Genomic DNA, 6166 nt, shown 5'->3' with positions numbered 1-6166 from the left:
AGCAACCTCTGCCTCCTGGGTTCAAGCAATTCTTCTGTCTCAGGCCCTCCCTGCTTGGAGTCTTTTTATTAAAGATGTCAGATGTGGCCAGGTGTGGTGGCTCACCCCTGTAAGCCCAACACTTTGGGAGGCCAAGGTGGGTGGATCACCAGGAGGTCGAGACCAGCCTAGGCAATATGGTAAAATCCCATCTCTACAAAAAATACAAAAATTAGCCAAGCACGCGCCTGTAGTCCTAGCTACTCGGAGCTGAGGTGGGAGGATGACTTGAGCCCAGGAGGCAGAGGTTGCAGTCAGCCTAGATTGCACCAGTGCACTCCAGCCTGGGTGACAGAGATCCCGCCTCAAACAAACAAACCCACCAAAGATGTCACATGTATCTTTGCCCTAAAATCACTCAGTATATTTTGATCAGAAGAGTGTTTAAGCTGTGTCATGGAATAATTTTTTGGGAAGGCTGGATTTGGAATGTTTTATTAAGACATCAAGGTGTAATATTTAAAATCCAGATCGCTCTGGACCTGGGAATGGAAGTTAAAAACAGATGTCAAGGCCGGGCGTGGTAGCTCACGCCTGTAATCCCAACAGTTTGGGAGGGCAAGGCGGGTGGATCATTTAAAGTCAGGAGTTCGAGACCAGCCTGGGTAACGTGGCGAAACCCCGTCTCTACTAAAAACACAAAAATTAGCCATTAGCCGGGCATGGTGGTGGATGCCTGTAATCCCAGCGACTCGGGAGGCCAAGACAGAAGAATCCATTGAACCTGGGAGGTGGAGGTCGCAGTGAGTCAAGATCGTGCCACTATACTCCAGCCTGGGTGACGGAGTGAGACACGTCAGGAAAAAAAAAAAAAAAGACAAAAAAAAACCCACAGATGTCAAGATAAATGTTGAGCAGTTTGAGGAAGTGCAGTGTTTTCAGGCTCGGGTAGTGCCCCTGCTCTCTTCCAGGGGCTGATAAAGGGTGCAGCCCAGTCCAGCCTTCTGAGCTGTGACATCCTCTTCCACTGGGTGATGTTCTTATCCATTTGCCAGACTGGCCTGAGGCTCAGGCCAGCATTTCCAGACCAAAAACAGGGGCGCCACCTCCAGGCCAATCCCCATAAGTGTAGTTTTGTGAGCTGGACTGACGTGGGTTTACGTTCAGTTCAGGCAGTGCGTTCTCAAGCAGAGCAAAGGGTCTGGGTTCCAGGATTAGCAGACCCCTTACCCCAAGCAATTCTAGAATCTAGGATTCACTGGATGCGGTGGCTCATGCCTGTAATCCCAGCACTTTGGGAGGCCAGGGCGGGAGGATCACTTGAGCCCAGGAGTTTGTGACCAGCCTGAGCAACGTAACTAGACCCTGTTTCTACAGAAATAAAAAAATTAGCTGGTTGTGGTGGTGCACTCCTGTGGTCCCAGCTACTCGGGAGGCTGAAGGAGGAGGGTCTCTTGAGCCCAAGACTTCAAGGTTATACTGAGCTATGATCATGCACTGTATTCCAGCCTGGGTGACAGAAGGAGACCATGTCTCAAAAAAACAAACAAACAAACAAAAAAAAACCAAAATTGGATTTCTTTGCTACCAGCTTCACTGTGTGCTTTGTTTCAGAGATTGAGAACTCTTTCTAACTTGTCCTTGGCTTCCCTAAGGTCAGCCTAGCCTCATAGCCTCAAGGCCAGCTCATCCAGCCTATGTCAAGAAGTCCCCAGCCTTCTCAAGCGGGCAGGAGGAGGACCAAAAAAAAAAAAAGTCTTCAGCCCAAATGACTTACTCTTCTGTGACTCCACAGCAAGAAAACTGGGATGACTAACGTCAGTGACCTCATGGTGAAGAAGATAGCATTGCTAGTGATCTAAGCGGCCTTCAAGGAGGGGAATTCCCCATTAGCTGACACCTAGGAGTGCTTGGAATACACTTGGCTCAACTCATGCCTCCTCGCAGTCTTCAAATAGTTTGCTTCCCATATTTGTGAGCTGAGCAACCTAAACTGTTTGGTAGATATCCTGCCAGCAAGGCCACAATGGCAAGGGATGGCAGAGAAGTCCCGCATCCAAAGCACCGTGGCCTGGGAACTCTGCAGGCATGCCGGCTTTGTTGCTGCGAGTCTAAACAGTTCTGCAAGGCCATCATCCAATTGGCTGAGCTCCAAGCCTGCTCAAAGCTTAAAAAATGCACAGGATCGGCTGGGTGCAGTGGCTCACACCTGTAATCCCAGCACTTTGGGAGGTCGAGGCAGGCAGATCATGAGGTCAAGAGATCAAGACCAGCCTGATCAACATGGTGAAACCCCGTCTTTACTAAAAATACAAAAATTAGCTGGGCACGGTGGCATGTGCCTATAGACCCAGCTACTCGGGAGGCCAAGGCAGGAGAATTGCTTGAACCTGGGAGGTGGAGGTTTCAGTGAGCCGAGATTGCGCCACTGCACTCCAGCCTGGCAACAGAGCGAGACTCCATCAAAAAAAAAATGCACAGGATCCTCCTCCACCAGTATAGCCATCAATGTCCTGGCAGTAGTAACCTGCACATCAGTTCTGGGATTAGGCAGGACACTACTCAGTATGCCACTGTGTGTCCTTCAAAATCCTGACCATGGGCCCGTGGAACTTTTGGTGGCCCTGTGGTCTAGAGATGGTCTCCCAAATTCATCAGTTCTTGAGTTACAGGTACTCTGGATAAGGATAGACAGCAATAATCCTAATGGAGAGGGCCCTCTCCATGCCTGTGACCATCACACCATCATGGTATAGGAGGAAGTATCCTAAGATGTCACGCTTCATGCCCCATACTGGACCTTTCCACCTGGTGCCTGGTGAAATTCATCAATTACATTGTAGAGAACGCTGTGCTTCCTGACCACTAGGAAACACAGGACATCACCTTCCTTTATTCTGCAAAATTTGCACAGAGTTCACTACATTCCCATGTCTAAAACACACTGACGCACATCAGCCATGGCCTCCATTCCTTGTACCTTCTAAATCAACCACTGTATAAGCAAATGGCTAGGACCTTAACTGCTTACATCTAAGGGATGCAGATCAGAATCATCTGAGAAGCTTTTAGGCCAGGCATGGTGGCTCATACTTGTAATCCCAGCACTTTGGGAGGCTGAAGCAGGCAGATCACTTAAGATCAGGAGTTCAAGACCAGCCTGGCCAACATGGTGAAACCCCGTCTCTACAAAAAAAAAAAAAAAAAAAGGCCAGCAAGATGACACGCACCTGTAGTCCCAGCTACTTGGTAGGCTAAGGCAGGAGAATCATGTGAACCCGGGAGGCAGAGGTTGCAGTGAGCCGAGATCACACCACTGCACTCCAGCCTGGGTGACAAAGTGAGATCCTGTCTCAAAAAAGATATTTCAGGCCAGGCATAGTGGCACATGCCTGTAATCCCAGCACTTTGGGAGGTCGAGGCAGGTGTATCACCTCAGGTCAGGAGTTCGAGACTAGCCTGGCAAACATGGTGAAACCCTGTCTCTACTAAAAATACAAAAATTGGCCACGTGTGATGGCTCACGCCTGTAATCTCAGCACTTACGGAGGCCAAGGTGGGCGGATCATCTGAGGTCGGGAGTCCGAGACCAGCCCAACCAACATGGAGAAACCCGTCTCTACTAAAAATACAAAATTAGCTGGGCGTGGTGGCGCATGCCTGTAATCCCAGCTATTCAGGAAGGCTGAGGCAGGAGAATTGCTTGAACTCGGGAGGTGGAGGTTGCGGTAAGCCAAGATTGCATCATTGCAATCCAGCCTGGGCAACAAGAGCAAAACTCCATCTCAAAAAAAAAAAAAATTAGTTGAGTATGGTGGCTTGCACCTGTAATCCCAGCTACTCTGGAGGCTGAGGCAGGAGAATCACTTGAACCTGGATGGTGGAGGTTGCAGTGAGCCCAGATCTCGCCACTGCACTCCAACCTGGACCACAGAGCAAGACGTCGTCTCAAAAAACAAACAAAAAGGCAGTTCACCAGGTGAGTGAAGGGATGCCCTGCCCTGCCTAGAGGAGGACTTAGAAGGGTTTGGTTCCTGCCCCAGTTCCGGTCCTTTGCTTAGCCAGCCCAGCCACCCTCAAAAGCCAATCCTGAGCATCATCTAACAGCCCACACATCCTCCCTGCCTCCCAATTTGATCCTCATCTGATCAAAGTTTTGTCTTCTCTCCCCAGTTCCACACCTTGATCCCATGTCTCTTCCTGGGTCTCTTCTCATGAATGTGAAGCCCAGTTTGCTGAACAACTTTTGGCTCAGTTTCCTCCTCCAGATCTAGGGGGAACTCCCTGATTCAGGTCCCCAGTTCTGAAGATTCCACTCCTCAATTCAGCTGCAGGGGGAGGCCCAACCCCCAGCGCCTTTGTAAGGGGTAAGGAGAGGACTAAATCCTTTTGTGCTTAACATCTGTCATTCAGCGAGGTTTCCGATACACAGTTCCACATATCCATGGGTCCATTATACTGATCAACTATACTTTGCTTTATCACATCCATGTTTTGAGCTTCTGAGACATTTCCAATCTGTTGCTATTATAAATAACTCTGCAATGAACATCTTTATTCAAAATAATTTAGTTTCCTTTTGGATTATTTCCTTTGGACTGATTCCCAAACTCAAGATAAGTGGGTTGTTTATCTGCTCTTTTATTGTCTGACCCATATGCCTTTCCATTGGGAACAGCCCCTCCTACACTTTATGGCTCTGGTGTGCCTTATTTTTGGTTTATTTCTGAGACAGAGTTTTGCTGTGTTACCCAGGCTGGAGTGCAGTGGCACAATCTCGGCTCTCTGCAGCCTCCACCTCCTGGGCTCGAGTGATTCTCCTGTCTCGGCTTCCTGAGTAGCTGGGACTGCAGGTGCATGTCAACATGCTCAGCCAATTTTTTGTAATTGTAGCAGAGATGGGGTTTCATCATGTTGGCCAGGCTAGTCTCGAACTGCTGACCTCAAGTGATCCGCCAGCCTTGGCCTCCCAAAGTGCTGGGAATACAGGCATGAGCCACCGCGCCTGTCCAGTATGCCTTGTTTTAAAGCAAAAGTCCCACCTCTCCTGTCTCAGGAGTGAGCATTTGAGCTAATCTACTCACGGTTGATTGATAACCACTAACCACAAATCTCAGTGGCTCAATAGAATAAGAAGTTTGTTTCTTGGTTATATCACAGCTCAATGAGGGTTTTTTGGGAAGTTGTTGGGGGAGGACCTGAGAAGACTTTCCTCTAAGCAGAAATCCAAGCTCCTTCCTTTTATCGCTTCCAGTGTTACTTAGGGCTTCCCTGGAACCCTTGATTAGACCTGAGCCTGCATCCACCGTAGACAAGCAAAGAGACAGCATGGAGATGGGGGGAAGGGGGATGCATTTTAGGATCCAGCTCAGAAGCTGTAAGCCTCTCTTGTGCCACATTCATTGTTGCACATGCTTCCACCAGACTTAAGAGTGTCTGGGGAACGTAGTTTCTCCCGAGCCAGGAAGAAATGAAACCCTCTGGTACACACGGCATTGTCTTTACCAGTTAGAGTACTCCATCCTTGAACATGAGGTTGCTCAGGAATGGGCATAGGACCTAGGCAGCTCTATCAGTCTTTTTTTTTTTTTTTTTTTTTGAGACAGAGTCTCGCTGTGTTGCCCAGGCTGGACTACAGTAGCGCAATCTTGGCTCACTGCAATCTCGGCTCACTGCAATCTCCACCTCCCAGGTTCAAGCAATTCTCCCGCCTCAGCCTCCCGAGTAGCTGGGATTACAGGAGCTCATCACCACACCTGGCTAATTTTTGTATTTTTAGTAGAGACGGGGTTTCACCATATAAGCCAGGCTGGTCTTGAACTCCTGACCTCAAGTGATCCACCCGCCTCGGGGTCCCAAAGTGCTGGGATTACAGGCATGAGCCACCACACCTGGTCTCTATTCAGAGTCTTTTGAGGGGATTGTTGGATTGTTGTGGACTCGGGAAGACTCTGAGGACTAGAACGGTGCAACTCCTGTTAGCATGGAGCTGGCAGGGCGTCTTCCCCAGCAAACAGAGGGAGGATGGCTGATGGAAACAAGGTCAGAGGCAGGGAGAGCCAAGAACCTGTTTCCTGGGCACATGCTTTGAGCTCCTGGATCCAGGATCAATTCCTATTTTTATTTTATTTTTTTTACAGAGTCTCCCTCTGTAAAGAGGAGTGCAGTGGCGCAATCTCAGCTCACT

The sequence above is a fragment of the Papio anubis genome, chromosome 17 (assembly GCF_008728515.1).
Source record: "Papio anubis isolate 15944 chromosome 17, Panubis1.0, whole genome shotgun sequence".
NCBI classification, from domain to species: domain Eukaryota; kingdom Metazoa; phylum Chordata; class Mammalia; order Primates; family Cercopithecidae; genus Papio; species Papio anubis.
The sequence above is the reverse complement of the archived record's forward strand: the minus strand, read 5'-3'. Positions refer to the sequence as shown.